This window comes from Podarcis tiliguerta, assembly GCF_965153285.1.
Source record: "Podarcis tiliguerta genome assembly, chromosome: 2".
In the NCBI taxonomy this organism is placed as follows: Eukaryota; Metazoa; Chordata; class Lepidosauria; order Squamata; family Lacertidae; genus Podarcis; species Podarcis tiliguerta.
The window spans coordinates 13946295-13960303 of record NC_139535.1 but is presented as its reverse complement, the minus strand read 5'-3'; positions in this window follow the sequence as shown (position 1 = coordinate 13960303).

The window sequence follows — 14009 nt, the reverse complement described above, 5'->3', positions numbered from 1 at the left end:
AACAGCTCTATCTTGCAGGCCCTGCGGAAAGATGCCAAGTCCTGCAGGGCCCTAGTCTCTTGTGACAGAGAGTTCCACCAGATCAGAGCCACAGCCTAACCTCCCTGTGGCCCGGGATCTCCAAGATGTTTTGGTTTGAAGACCGGAAGGTCCTCCGTGGGACATACCAGGAGAGGCGGTCCTGTAGGTACGAGGGTCCTAGGCCATATAGGCTTTAAAGGTTAAAACCAGCACCTTAAACCTGATCCTGTACTCCACCGGGAGCCAGTGCAGCTGGTATAGCACCGGGTGAATGTGATCCCTGTAAGGAGCCTCGCCGCGGTATTCTGCACCCGCTGGAGTTTCTGGGTCAGTCTCAAGGGCAGCCGCACGTACAGTGAGTTACAATAATAAAGAAGAAAAGAAACCCAACACATTTTGAATTTTTATTATTCCAGCTGTTTTGATCACAGTCATGAGAAGCTCAGAAAGCATTAATATGGAGGGGAGGGGGAGAGACATTAAACCCCAAGCAGATAAACAGAGGTGCAGCTAAAACGGACACCCCGGGCCAAAGGTTCTGAATAATTCAAGCAAGAGCATCGAGCCGAATGCTTCCCAAGAGAGAGCAAAGATTCTCTAGGGCTCCCTGACGATCTGACCTGCAGGCGAGTGGCTGTCTGACCTCTGCTATGGAAAACAGCAAGAGCCAGTTGAGCAGGAGAAGATGATGACATCTCACCCCCCCCCCCCCAGTCTGTATAACTTAAGGCTGTGGCCATCAGCATATTTGAATCAGCTGTGCTCTCAGGGCAGGACTCTGGGGCAGAAGTCCCCGGCCCCACTCAGCAGAGATGGCTTACTATACGTGTGTGTGTGTTTGTGTGTCAATTAAGGTTTCCCTTTTTTCAAACCAGCTGTTCCCATTTCTGAACCAATTTGCACTTTTTTAAAAAAATTCCTCATAAAAACCTACCAGCGTTTTAGTGTGAATTTCTCCGAATACACACGGTTTTGCATGCAATTTGGCAAAAGGTTAAACCACAGAGCCTAGGGCTTGCTGATCAGAAGGTGGGCGGTTCGAATCCCCGCAACAGGGTGAGCTCCCGTTGCTCGGTCCCAGCTCCTGCCAACCTAGCAGTTTGAAAACACGTCAAAGTGCAAGTAGATAAATAGGTACCACTCTGGCGGGAAGGTAAACGGTGTTTCCGTGCACTGCTCTGGTTTGCCAGAAGCAGCTCAGTCATGCTGGCCACATGACCTGGAAGCTGTACATCGGCTCCCTCGGCTAGTAAAGCAAGATGAGCGCCCCAACCCCAGAGTCAGCCACAACTGGACCTAACGGTCAGGGTTCCCTTTACCTTACTTTCCCTAATCTAATACTTTCTTTTTTAAAATGCTGTATGTGGTCACGGCCACAAAATGGAAGATGGCAGAATCGCCAAGGATGTGCTGGCTTCAGGCTCCAGGCCCCTGTGAAGCTAAGGTCTGATACCAAGGTGAAGGTCTACCAGGCTTGTGTCTTGAGCATGCTGCAAGTGTGGCTTTCTCCCAATTGAAGTGCAGAGTGTTTGAGGACCAGGACGTTCACAGGAAAACCAAAATGCTTGTTTACAAAGCTATTGTACTACCAACCTTACTGTGTGCTTGTGAAACATGGACCACTTATAAACACCATCTCCAATTCCTCGAAAGATTCCATCAATGATGTCTCCAAAAAATTTTACACATCACTTGGGAATACAGGCAAACCAATGTCAGTGTACTAGAAGAATCAAAGATCACCAGTGTCGAAGCAATGATTCTTCAGCATCAACTTCGATGGACTGGTCATGTGCGGATGCCTGATGATCGTCTTCCAAAGCAATTACTCTATTCCAAACTTAAAAATGGAAAGAGGAAGGCAAATTTTTAAAATATGTAGTATGAACACTGACAACTGGGAAACTCTGACCTGCGAGCACTCCATTTGGAGAACAGCCTTTACCAAAAGTGCCATGGGCTTTGAAGACACTCAAACTCAGGATGCAAGGAAGAAATGTGCTAAGAGGAAGGCACGCCTGGCAAATCCACACCGTGATCAACTCCCGCCCGGAAACCAATGCCCCCACTGTGGAAGGATGTGTGGATCCAGAACTGGCCTCCACAGTCATTTACGGACTCATTGTTAAAACCATGTTTATGGAAGACAATCTTACTCGGCCACGAGTGATCGCCAAAGAAGAAGAAGAAGAAGACAACTGCTAGGAGCGATGCCTCAATGCCTTCCAGATGTGCAGAGTCAGGAAAAGTCATTCCCAGCATGTTCACACTCCTGTCTCAGCAACCAATGTCTACACTGGCTTGGTCATGCCCACAGAATGGAAGATGGCAGGCTCCCCAAGGCTGTGCTGTACGATGAGCTGGCTTCAAGCACCAGGCCCATCGGCAGACCAACTCTGTGTTACAAAGACGTCTGCAAACGGGGCATGAAGGCTGGCAACATCAGCCCCGCCGGCTGGGAATCCCTTCCAGGTAACTGCAGTGCCTGGAGACGGTCAGGTTGTGCATCCACAGCAGTGACCAGAGGAGGAAGGACTGCTGGGAGAAACACAGAGAGATGATACGCCTTGGTGCATCTGCAGCAGCACAACTGGACGCCTTCATCTACCCCAGCTGCCACAAAACATGTCTCTCCCACATCAGTCCTTACAGCCACAGCAAGCGATGCAACTGTCCAAGAGCTTGACTTCACTCACAAAGGCACGCCCTTCCATAGTCTCCTGAGACAGGTGGAAGTCAACATTCACTCCAGAATAACGATGGCCAGGGATGATTGTGTCTGTAGCCCAGCGAAATCTGGTCCCCTGTGCCTGATTTAGCATTTGAGCTCTTGTTGAGGAAAGCGATTTGGAAGCATCCTTTTTCCAGAGCAACTCCTGTTGGGACACTTGATATCCTGCAGCTTTTACCTCATAAACACTAGTCCCAGAGATGGAAAGAAGACAAAAGTCCCTAACAGAGAGGAATGGCGAGCTAAGTTAGCCAAAATGACAAAGCTGACTGGAAAACTCAAGAACCAAGAGGACAAAAACTTTACGAAAGAAGGAGGGAAATTCATACATTATCTAGGAGACCACTGTAAGCAGATGGAAACATTAGCAGGATTTTAATTCCACTTGTAAGGTAACAAATACTGTGGACAATATGGATTGATGTGGAAGAATATGCAGTTGTAAATGTTTTGAATGTTTAGAATAGGACCCCATGGAGGGGGTGGGGGGAAGTCACGAGATTCAGAGTAATCTTTACATATGGATATGTAATTGGACTGTTATGATTTCGTATTTGTAAAATCAAATTATTATTTTTTTTAAAAAAGTAATCAATACACCACAACTTGTGTGTCGTTCTGCAGTATGATTTAAGCAAATGCTTTTGTCATAACTTTTCGTGGTTTTCTCTCCTAACTGATTTTAAAATCCCATTGCTTGTGTTTGATGTTACGAGAAACCTGCCCCTGAGGTCTACATACGGAGGAAGGGCTGTAAATTACGAAAAATGAACAAATAAACACACACTTCAGTTCTGCTGATGTTATAAACTGTTCCTTGCAGCACCCAAGGGGATACAGCACAGTGCTGTCGTGCTTACTGAGTCAGGCATCATGCGTACTGGTACCATAAACAAGTTTATGACTGTAGCACAGCTCCCTAGCAGGGCACTAAATGCAGGCCTGTGGCAGGGTTTCTTGTCACAGGAAAGAGAGGAAGGGGAGGAGCTTGGAAGCAGTACTTAAGGCTATTAGCAAAGTCACTTAAATAATGCAGAGTCCAGAGACAAAACCTCGATAACACCTTACTGAGGAAACAGAAGCAAAACAGTGTATAGCTGAGCAGGAAAACATTCAAACAAATATATAAAGCAATTAGAACTGTCAGAGATGCACAAGGGAAACTGTGTTTTAATGCTCAGGAACCCGGCAAAGTCTTTGCAGACTTTTTAATATTATGGATGTATGCTTTGTTATTAGTTTATTAATTGTTGTTGCTGTTTAGTCGTTTAGTCGTGTCCGACTCTTCGTGACCCCATGGACCAGAGCACACCAGGCACTCCTGTCTTCCACTGCCTCCCGCAGTTTGGTCAAACTCATGCTGGTAGCTTTGTGAACACTGTCCCACCATCTCGTCCTCTGTCGTCTTCTTCTCCTTATGCCCTCCATCTTTCCCAGCATCAGGGTCTTTTCCAGGGAGTCTTCTCTTCTCATGAGGTGGCCAAAGTACTGGAGCCTCAGCTTCAGGATCTGTCCTTCCAGTGAGCACTCAGGGCTGATTTTCTTAAGAATGGGTAGGTTTGATCTTCTTGCAGTCCATGGCACTCTCAAGAGTCTCTTCCAGCACCATAATTCAAAAGCATTGCTTAATAAAAGTTTGTCATGACTTTCAGTTAGAACAATAAATTTATGAACTGGAACAAAGGGAAAACTCCCTCAGGACTACACAGCCAATCAGGGCACATGCTGCCTCAGGTAAGATCATGCTACTTTGCCTGGTTGCTACATAACACGTCCACCCTGCCTGGCTAGCTCACTTTAATGACAATAGATTTAACCCTTAAGTTTCACACGGAATGATCTCTGCTGTTATACATCCACCAAAAGCAGGGGCAGGGAACTTTTTCTTTTCCTAATAGGGGTTGTTGGCACAGAGGGGTGGGAAATCAATTGGGCCCACACACACCTAGAAAAGGACCTCTTCTGCTACAGGAGAGCTTTTGAAGACACAGCTCGATCTGTACTTTTAAAGCTGTCCTTCCTCATGGGGGAGGCTGTTCAGCACTGGACAGCTTTCTGCCGGGGAGGGGGAACATATCAGGCAACAGTCAACAAAATCCACACCTTCCAGTTGGCTGATAACAGGCGTGATTGGTTCCTTCACAGTCCTCCTTGTGCATGGAATCCAGCAGATTTGGCCCTCCAGGCTATAAGATCTTCACCCTGACTTATTCCATGATGGCACACAGTTAATTGACAGCGCCTGTCTACAAGGTTCAGCACCAACTTGCTCCTGTTAAATTGAGTTGGTTGTTACTCTTAACTTCCAGTAACTAAGAGTGGCCACCATAGAGAATAAAGGGTAGAGCAACATCACACTCTGCAATCATACTAGAATTACAGTCACAATATGGACCAACGTTGCATTTTAACTGAAAGTCCAAGCTGTGTGCGACTCTGATATTTTTCTGTCTCGGTACTTAAGTCCTCAAGAGTGAATAAAAAAAAGGGGGCCTGTTTCAGAACATCCACCCTATCTGATCTCCTTTGTCTAGCTTTGGTTTCTGCAGGGGTCCGTCCTCCCCCCCCCCATCAGCAAAAAAGTTTTTTAAAGGAAAAGAGGTGGGGATAAGCTAGGTGAGGACGAGTAGGGGAATACAGCCGGGGAGCATGAATACTTCAGCCTTTGCCCTGACACCACCCTCTGTGCTTTGCAATGAGGACTAGGAACTTGGAAGTAAATAAAGACCCTCCCAAATCTACATGTTGTGCCATGCACAAAGTTCTGTAAGGATTTTTATTAGCAGCAGGCAAAAAAGAACAGCGACGCATATCGTTGTCTTCCTGTGCTCTCGCTTTCTCTCTCAAGTGATCTTTCTTTTGCTGTGGATCACATGGTGTCTTTCTCCTCTCAGCTCAAAACACAGAGCCTCCTGTTGTTTTTTGGTCCCCTTGTCTGTGTCTCTGTGTCAGGGCTGGCCCTACTGTTAGGCACAGTGAAGCAACTGCCTCAGGCAGCAGATGATGATGGGCGGTAGCAACAGCAGCTCCTGGCTGTTCCTCCAAAGGCCCCCTTTGGATTTTTTTATTTTTACAGTTGTCGCAGGAACCCCCCCCCCCCAATAATTCAGTTTGTACAAACTTCACACACACACTCACACACTACATACGCTACGCTTCTGTTATAAATTCATAGAAAATCAACCATACATCGGATTTCCACTGTTCCACTTTTATTTTACTCCATGAAGGAAGGACTACAAAATGGGGAAGGTTTGATACAGGGCAGCCATAATCCCTTGAGCATACCAGCACATACACAGGAGCCCTGCCCAGTTGCTATGCCAACCTTGATGGTCCTGGACAGAAGACCATCAAGATCACAAAGAACTTGCATATAGGAGTGGATTCAGCACGGACTGGAACAAAGGACAATAATCAGCTCTTCCCTCTGGGGGCAGGAAACTGCAAACTCTCCTCTGTCACCTGGAAAGTACTCATGGGGAGGGGGAAAGGGGGAGCCAGCCAGGTGACAGGACACTCAGGTTACCACCACAACTCCTCCCTCAACCCCTCCTTTCTGTGATGTAGGTGAGATGTATCTGAGGGGTGGTCTTAGGTTACACCCCTTCTGTGATGTACGTATGATGTTTCTGGGGGTGGTCTTGATCTACAGGGTGGCAATTTCAAAAGTCTTTATACAGCCTTGCACACCATTTTTCTGGGTCCCTCCTCTCTCCTGCAGGTGAGGGGAGCACCCTGTTGCAACAGATCAATAAAGGCCAAGCCTACAGGCTGCTGTTTTGCTCCAAGTTATCCTGGTTGGTGTCTTTGTTTTTGTCCAAGGGAGCCCTCGGGTTTTTCCGTTAACACAGTGGATGCTCGGGTTGCGAACGCGATCCGTGCGGGATGCACGTTCACAACCCGCAGCATTCGCAACCTGCGTCCGCGCACGCGCGGGTTGTGATCTCGTGCTTCTGCACATGCGAAAAGTGCGATTTAGCGCTTCTGCGCATGTGCAACTGCCAAAACCCGGAAGTAACCCGTTCCAGTACTTCCGGGTTTTGGCGGTCCGCAACCCGAAAAAAATGCAACCAAATGGTGGTGTTACGGTTCACATATTGTTTCAGAAAGCGTGAACTGGGTAGGTTTGCCTTTAAATGCAAACTGCAGTGGATTCCTGCCCTCAACTCTGTGTTGGTGTTGTTTGACTACAAAACCCATTATCCCTCCCCATTAGGCAAGGAGCGATGAAAGCTGAAGTCCGGCAACTTCTCTTCTCGAACTCTCTGCTACCTTAGGAAATATGCGTTTGCCTGTAAGCGACAACACAAAGGGGCAAGGATTTGCAGGACTGAGCTGGTGAACACATGTGGACTTATTAAGACCACCAATGCAAAGGACCTCTCAAGAGGAAAGAGGAAAAGAAGACTTAGCACATGCTGAGATTTAGGAGAGCAATGTTATTCACACATGCAAGACCCACAACAGAGCGACAATTACAAAGCATTTCTCTCTCTCTCTCTCTCTCTCACACACACACACACGAACACGCTGGAGCAATTTGGAAACACATGCCTCAAATCAGCGAACACAAAACAGAATTCAATTATTTCAACAGGCTTAAGTGCGTCTACCTCTTGCCTTGGATCATGGCCAAGCTGCAAATGGAAACAGCTTTCCCTTAGGCAGATTTATGGTGTAAGAGCCTGAGGCACAAACTGTACCCAAAGGGAGTGCTCGGATCCTGTTTTTTCCCTATAAAACGAACAAATCCCAGAATTCTGCACTGGGTGGGTGTGTGTGTGTGTGTGTGTGTGTGGAAAAGACGTTTTAAAATGGTGTAAACTGAGGCAATTTTGCACACCTTTGCACAATGTACGTTGCTTTTGCTGCTAATTAGAAATTAGGAACAAGGTGAAGAGGATAAAAAGTTGCATTCGCGCCATTACAATAAGCAGAATCCAACCTCCTCAGACATGAGGCACGGCCATTCTGGGGAGAATGGGATAGCCACACCATACAACATTTTAGGACTCAAAACTGTGTCGTGTGTCTTCTGGGAGATGCTCCTGGGCGAGTCATGTGACCTACGCCTCGCTCTCACCCCCTGAAAAGCACTTTTGGAAGGGGTGAATACTTGTATGGCTCCCAAAATGTGTGTTTTGGGGTGCCACACAAGATTGCAGTCCCCCCCAAAAAAGTGATTTTTTTTTCAGGGCAATAGTGAAGCATGAGAGCGGGTAAGATCATGGCACCCAAAATGGCTGCCACAATCTCGTGCGGAAATCACTTCGTATCATAGACTTGCAGGAGGACTTGCAGGCCAGCTGGTCCACACCCCAGCTTGAAGCTGGAAATCCAGACCCAGAGCTCCCATAAAAGATGGCTGCCCACCATCTGTTTCATTGTTGAACTCCTCTCACCATCAAGAAGTTTGTTTGGTGTTCCACCTCAATCTACCCTCACGCAGCTTAAACTCATTAGATCTCATCCCACCCTCTGGGACAGTGGCGAACGAGGCTGTGTATATTCAAAGCGTGTTACTTCCCCCCACCAAAAAAATCCTGGGTATAAATGAATAAATAATAATAATAATAATTTTTATTTATACCCCACCCTCCCCAGCCAAGGCCGGGTTCAGAGCGGCTTACAAGCAATAATAAAAACAAGTTAAATGATTACAACTTAAAAACAAAATTAAAATACAACATTAAAATATTAAAATGTAGCCTCATCGCAGGAGGAGAAGGGAAAGAAAAAAGAAAGAGAGGGAGGGAGGGAATCAAACTGGCTCCAAGCCAAAGGCCAGGCGGAACAACTCTGTCTTACAGGCCCTGTGGAAAGAAATCAGATCCTGCAGGGCCCTGGTCTCATGAGGCAGAGCGTTCCACCAGGCTGGAGCCACTGTTGAAAAGGCCCTGGCTCTGGTTGAAGCCAATCTAACTTCCTTAGGGCCCGGGACCACTAGGGTGTTGCTATTTATGGACCTTGAGGCTCTCTGTGGGGCATACCGGGAGAGGCGGTCCCGTAGGTACGAGGGTCCTAGGCCATGAAGGGCCTTAAAGGTCAAAAGCAGCACCTTAAATCTGACCCTGTACTCCACCGGGAGCAAGTGCCGTTTGAAAAGCACTGGGTGAATATGCTCCCATGGCAGAGACCCCGTGAGGAGCCTCGCTGCAGCATTCTGCACCCGCTGGAGTTTCTGGGACAGCTTCAAGGGCAGCCCCGTGTAGAGCGAATTACAGTAGCCAAGCCTGGAGGTGACTGTGGCATGGATCACTGTGGCCAGGTCGGGGCGGGAAAGGTAAGGGACCAACTGCTTGATGCGGCGAAGGTGGAAAAATGTCGCCTTGGCTGTTGCTGTAACTTGCGCCTCCATGGAAAGAGAGGCGTCAAGGATTACACCCAAACTCTTAACGGAAGGCAATGGCACTAATTTGGCCCCCGCAAGAGAAGGGAGTTGGTCCCTCATCCCCATGCCATCCTGACTTAGCCATAGGACTATGATAAACTACAGTTCCCATGATTCCTTGGGTGAAAACAATCATGTGCTTTAATTGGATAATGTCTACACTAGGGGTCAGCAAACTTTTTTCAGCAGGGGGCCAGTCCACTGTGCCTCAGACCTTGTGGTGGGCCGGACTAATTTTGGGGGAAAAAATTAATGAATTCCTATGCCCCACAAATAACCCAGAGATGCATTTTAAATAAAAGCACACATTCTACTCATGTAAAAACACCAGGCAGGCCCCACAAAAAACCCAGAGATGCTGTTATGTACTGAGTTGAATAGGATTCAGAATGCAGCACTCTGGTTGGTCCTAGAGCAATGCAGCAGTATGATTGGTCCACAGGTGCCACCCAATCCAGCTCCTGGTGGAAGTGAATCCGCAACCTGATTGGCCTACAGGAGAATCCCAGAATTAGCCAATCACGTGCGACCCATTGTGTAAATAATGTATATATAGCAGATAATTTGGGGGAACTTTCATTGCTCACTACTATGAGCTGAATAAAGAGCATGAAATCCACACTCGACTCCGAGTATATTTCAGATGCATTTTAAATAAAAGGACACATTCTACTCATGGAAAAACACGCGGATTCCCAGAACATCTGCAGGCCAGATTTAGAAGGCGATTGGGCCAGATCCGGCCCCCGGGCCTTAGTTTGCCTACCCATGGTCTACGTGGCCTTTGGCCTCTTCACTGTGTCAGCCCTGCTGGCAATTTTTATGAACACAATCTATACAGCTTTGGCCTTTCTGCACAGGAATGCACCATGTGCCTCAAGGTTGTCTGCTTTTTCATTGTTTAACCACCAACAGTAAACATTGTCTGTCTTGTGGGCCTGGCCATTTATATGCAACCTGCTGCAAATTCCTGAAGTTCTCTGAGTTAACGGCTGCAAGTCTACGTGACCGTCCCCGCTGACACAAGGAAAACTTTGGAAATGCAATGCAAACACTGCAGCAAGACAGACAGACATCCCCAGGGCTTTTAAAATTTATTTTTACAGCTGGAGTTCAGCTCGGGAACCTCTCAGGTGGGCGCCTGTTGCCATTCCAAGAGAGCAAGAGAGCTCTGGCTCCTGTTTTTCTGGGAAAATTGCTACTCAAGCATAGTTGTGCAGTTTCTATACAGAAACTCAGAACTGAGCTGTACAAAAGCCACAGATGCATCCCAGCACAGCCCTTGGAGCACAAGTGATAAAATAGGAAGGCTAAGATCCATCAAAGAGGCAGAGATGCATGCTGGGTGTGTGACAGAAAGTGGTCAGAGGAAGAGTGGGATAAGACCAGGAGGAGGAGGAGTCAGAAGCTGAAAAGGTAACAGGGTTTAGTGAGCAGGAAGAGGCTGTGACAGAGAGCAGTCTAGAACAAGAGGCAGAAGAGGAGGCTGGAAAGGAGGAGGGCCAAGAGACAGAGATGAGTCCGGCTCAGATGTTTTCCCCTCCTGTGATGGGCAGCTTCCATTTCCCCTGGTCTCTCAGAACCCAAAGAGGCATGAAGAGGGTGGAGCAAAGACAGACAAGATGAAAGCATCTCAGAATGCTTGGGAAGGAACCAAGGGAGGAGAAGACTTAAGGGTCGGTGGGAACATTCAGTCCTTCCAACTGCCTCACTAGGGCAAGATCTACTGGGAAGAGTTGATGTGCTCACTAGGCCTGAACTGTTTTGTTTCTTTGAATAAAGAGTTAACTTCGCTGACGCCTTGTCAATTATTATTGACCTGACTGGCACCCATTTTGCTGGAGCACTTTCCACAGCTAAAAAGGCAAGCGTCTTTTAAAGCGCAGTGGAGCTTGCCTCTTTGGCAATGGGAACTGAGGTGGCAGAAACAGCAAGCGAAAAGGCACCTCGTGTGTGTTTGTATGTGTGTGTAGTTATGGTATTTCTGACCCACGCTTGCCATGCTTTAGATTCCATCTCCAGACCTGTGGGCAAGCAATTAACAAGCCAACATCACAAACACAGCTCTTGTTCAGATCCTTGCAAGTAAGACAAAACACGGGAGCTCAGGGAATCAAACCGGGCACAATATTCCAGCATGCATAAGCGCACTGAGACAACCGGCTACACAAAGTAAAGGAAGAAGGGAAGGCACAACCAGCTGGTAGTTACACAATGCAGAGGCACAAGCCCATCTTGCAGAAGAGAGCCGAGCCTGAAGACGACACATAGACACATTACACCCACAAAAAAGGGGGCTGGTGGCAAATCTGAAAACACACAGATGGCTTGAACAGACACTCTGATAACATAAACAGTAAAACACAAGCTGGCTGATAAGTACGTTCCCTCCTTCCTGCCTGTCTCCGGGAGCTAAGCCCACACATGTTCTGATCCACAGAATGCGAGGAGACCCACAAGTCCAGAAGTGTCACCTTCTCACCTTGGTTTCCACAGAGATGAGCTTGGCAGAGGACCTGGGTATCATGCTCACGCTTCTGGGACGCCATGTTGTTCTCTGGATAAGGGCAATAGAGAGACGGAGCAATGAGGTGCCGTAGCAGAGACAGGGCCACATGACTGATGTGAAGCACCTTAAGACACCACAGAGGTCACCTGCAGATTGTCGGGATTCAACTTTAGGTTTGTGCAATCAAAGTGGGCAGAAAGGCTTTTGCACGAGGACTCCGTCTTTTCTTTCTCCTTAAAAAATGGACTTTTGCAGTTAGGAAAGTAGCAGGGAAATGCACTGAAAAGCAACGCAGTGTATCTCCAACTTGGGTCCCTGGCTGCTGTTGGACTCCAACTCCCATCATCCCTAGATTAGCAGGACCAGTGGTCAGGGATGATGGGAGTTGTAGTCCAACAACTGCTAGGGACCTAAGTTGGAGAAACAGGAAGAATGGTAAACGCCATTCAAGCCAATCAGGATGGATGGATGCTCAAAAATACAAGTCATCTGGCATCACTAACGGCTGCAATTCCTTCTACTAGGAAACACCCTGATGATGCCCATCATGTTTATTTAAAATGTTAAGGTAAAGGGACCCCTGACCATTAGGTCCAGTTGTGGCTGACTCTGGGGTTGCGGCGCTCATCTCGCTTTATTGGCCGATGGAGCCCGCGTACAGCTTCCGGGTCATGTGGCCAGCATGACTAAGCAGCAAGACATGAGCAGCGCACGGAAACGCTGTTTACCTTCCTGCCGGAGTGGTACCTATTTATCTACTTGCAATTTGACGTGCTTTCGAATTGCTAGGTGGGCAGGAGCAGGGACCGAGCAACGGGAGCTCACCACGTTGCAGGGATTCGGACCGCCGACCATCTGATCGGCAAGTCCTAGGCTCTGTGGTTCAACCCACAGCGCCACCCACATCCCTCATTTATCCACCAGCGTCCCTCATTTATCCATGCGGAAAATGGCAGTGCCGATATTCTCCATGAACTGTGGTAAATATTGTCCTCCGTAGTCAGTTCACCACATTCCACTTCCCACCCTCACAGACATTTTGATATTCGCCTCTGGCCCACATTTAGGCCGGGCGACGAGGGCACGGCATTCCCCCTGGGAGAACATTTCACCCTGCATGTTCATTGCAAAAGAATCTCAAGACTTCAGTTCTCACAATGTGGTTTTATTCCAGACTTCTAAGTCTGCCTATAAAGCCTTGTGGAGGCCTTTCCAAAGGGAGAAAGATAGGCCGATATTGGCCCATGCTGGTGTCCCATTGAGAACGGAGAAACATGTCCTTTCCTGTGGAGGTGAGTGATGAAGCAAAACATTATCTGTGTGCCTATAGCGTGTGCGATGAAGTTAAGTGTGTTTAAGCACCCCTCAGAATCATATCAACATACCTCTGTTTCTCCTTCTGGCTATCCAACCTTGCCTGCGCTGCAGTTTTCAAGCTGCAGACCAAGCCCCATTCAGCTCATTACGTGGTAGTGTAGCGATGTGACATGGTTGCCCCTGGGAGGTGAGATATTTGGGCCTCGGTCCTGGAGCCACAAAGGCAGGAGGACCCGATGGAGGAGAGGGTGAAAGAGCTCTTTAACTCCAAAGTACTTAATTCGTTCTGGAGGTCCATTCTTAACCTGAAACTGTTCTTAACCTGAAGCACCACTTTAGCTAATGGGGCCTCCTGCTGCTGCCACGCCGCCAGAGCACAATTTCTGTTCTCATCCTGAAGCAAAGTTCTTAACCTGAAGCACTATTTCTGGGTTAGTGGAGTCTGTAACCTGAAGCACATGTAACCCGAGGTACCACTGTACTAATGGATTGCCTGACATCTGAAAGGTAATAATAGCAAAGGTGCCAGGTGAGTTTGGTGTGGGATACTTTGAGAGCTGAGATGCTAACGCTTATGTTACAGCTGGAAGCATCAAAAAGCAGCAACTTTCCAGAAACATCCCCCCCAAAATTCCAACACCCTAAAAACACTAACCTCCCAAGGTAAGAGAGCAGCTCTCTCCCCTTAACAATCCTAAACACATCATAATATCCTTATCCCAAGGGACCAATTTCCCCCCCAAGTCAGGGACACACAGCTCAGCACTGCCATTTGTTTTCCATGCCAAGCCCAGAATACCTGACACGATAAAGACTCATAGAGGCATGTGCAAAGTGCATTTTCCCCAACCTACCGACAAATCTCAGCTAGTTGTTGCATAATCAGGGATCCTGAGGTGACAGGGTCGAACAGGAGTGTAAATCCCTGCCTGCGCAGCTCAGAGCGGTATATAAATTCTGCAAGATGAAATAATTCTGTGCAACTGGAAGGCTCGCTGCGTCCCACGAAAAGGACGCATAACATCCCATTTCTAAGC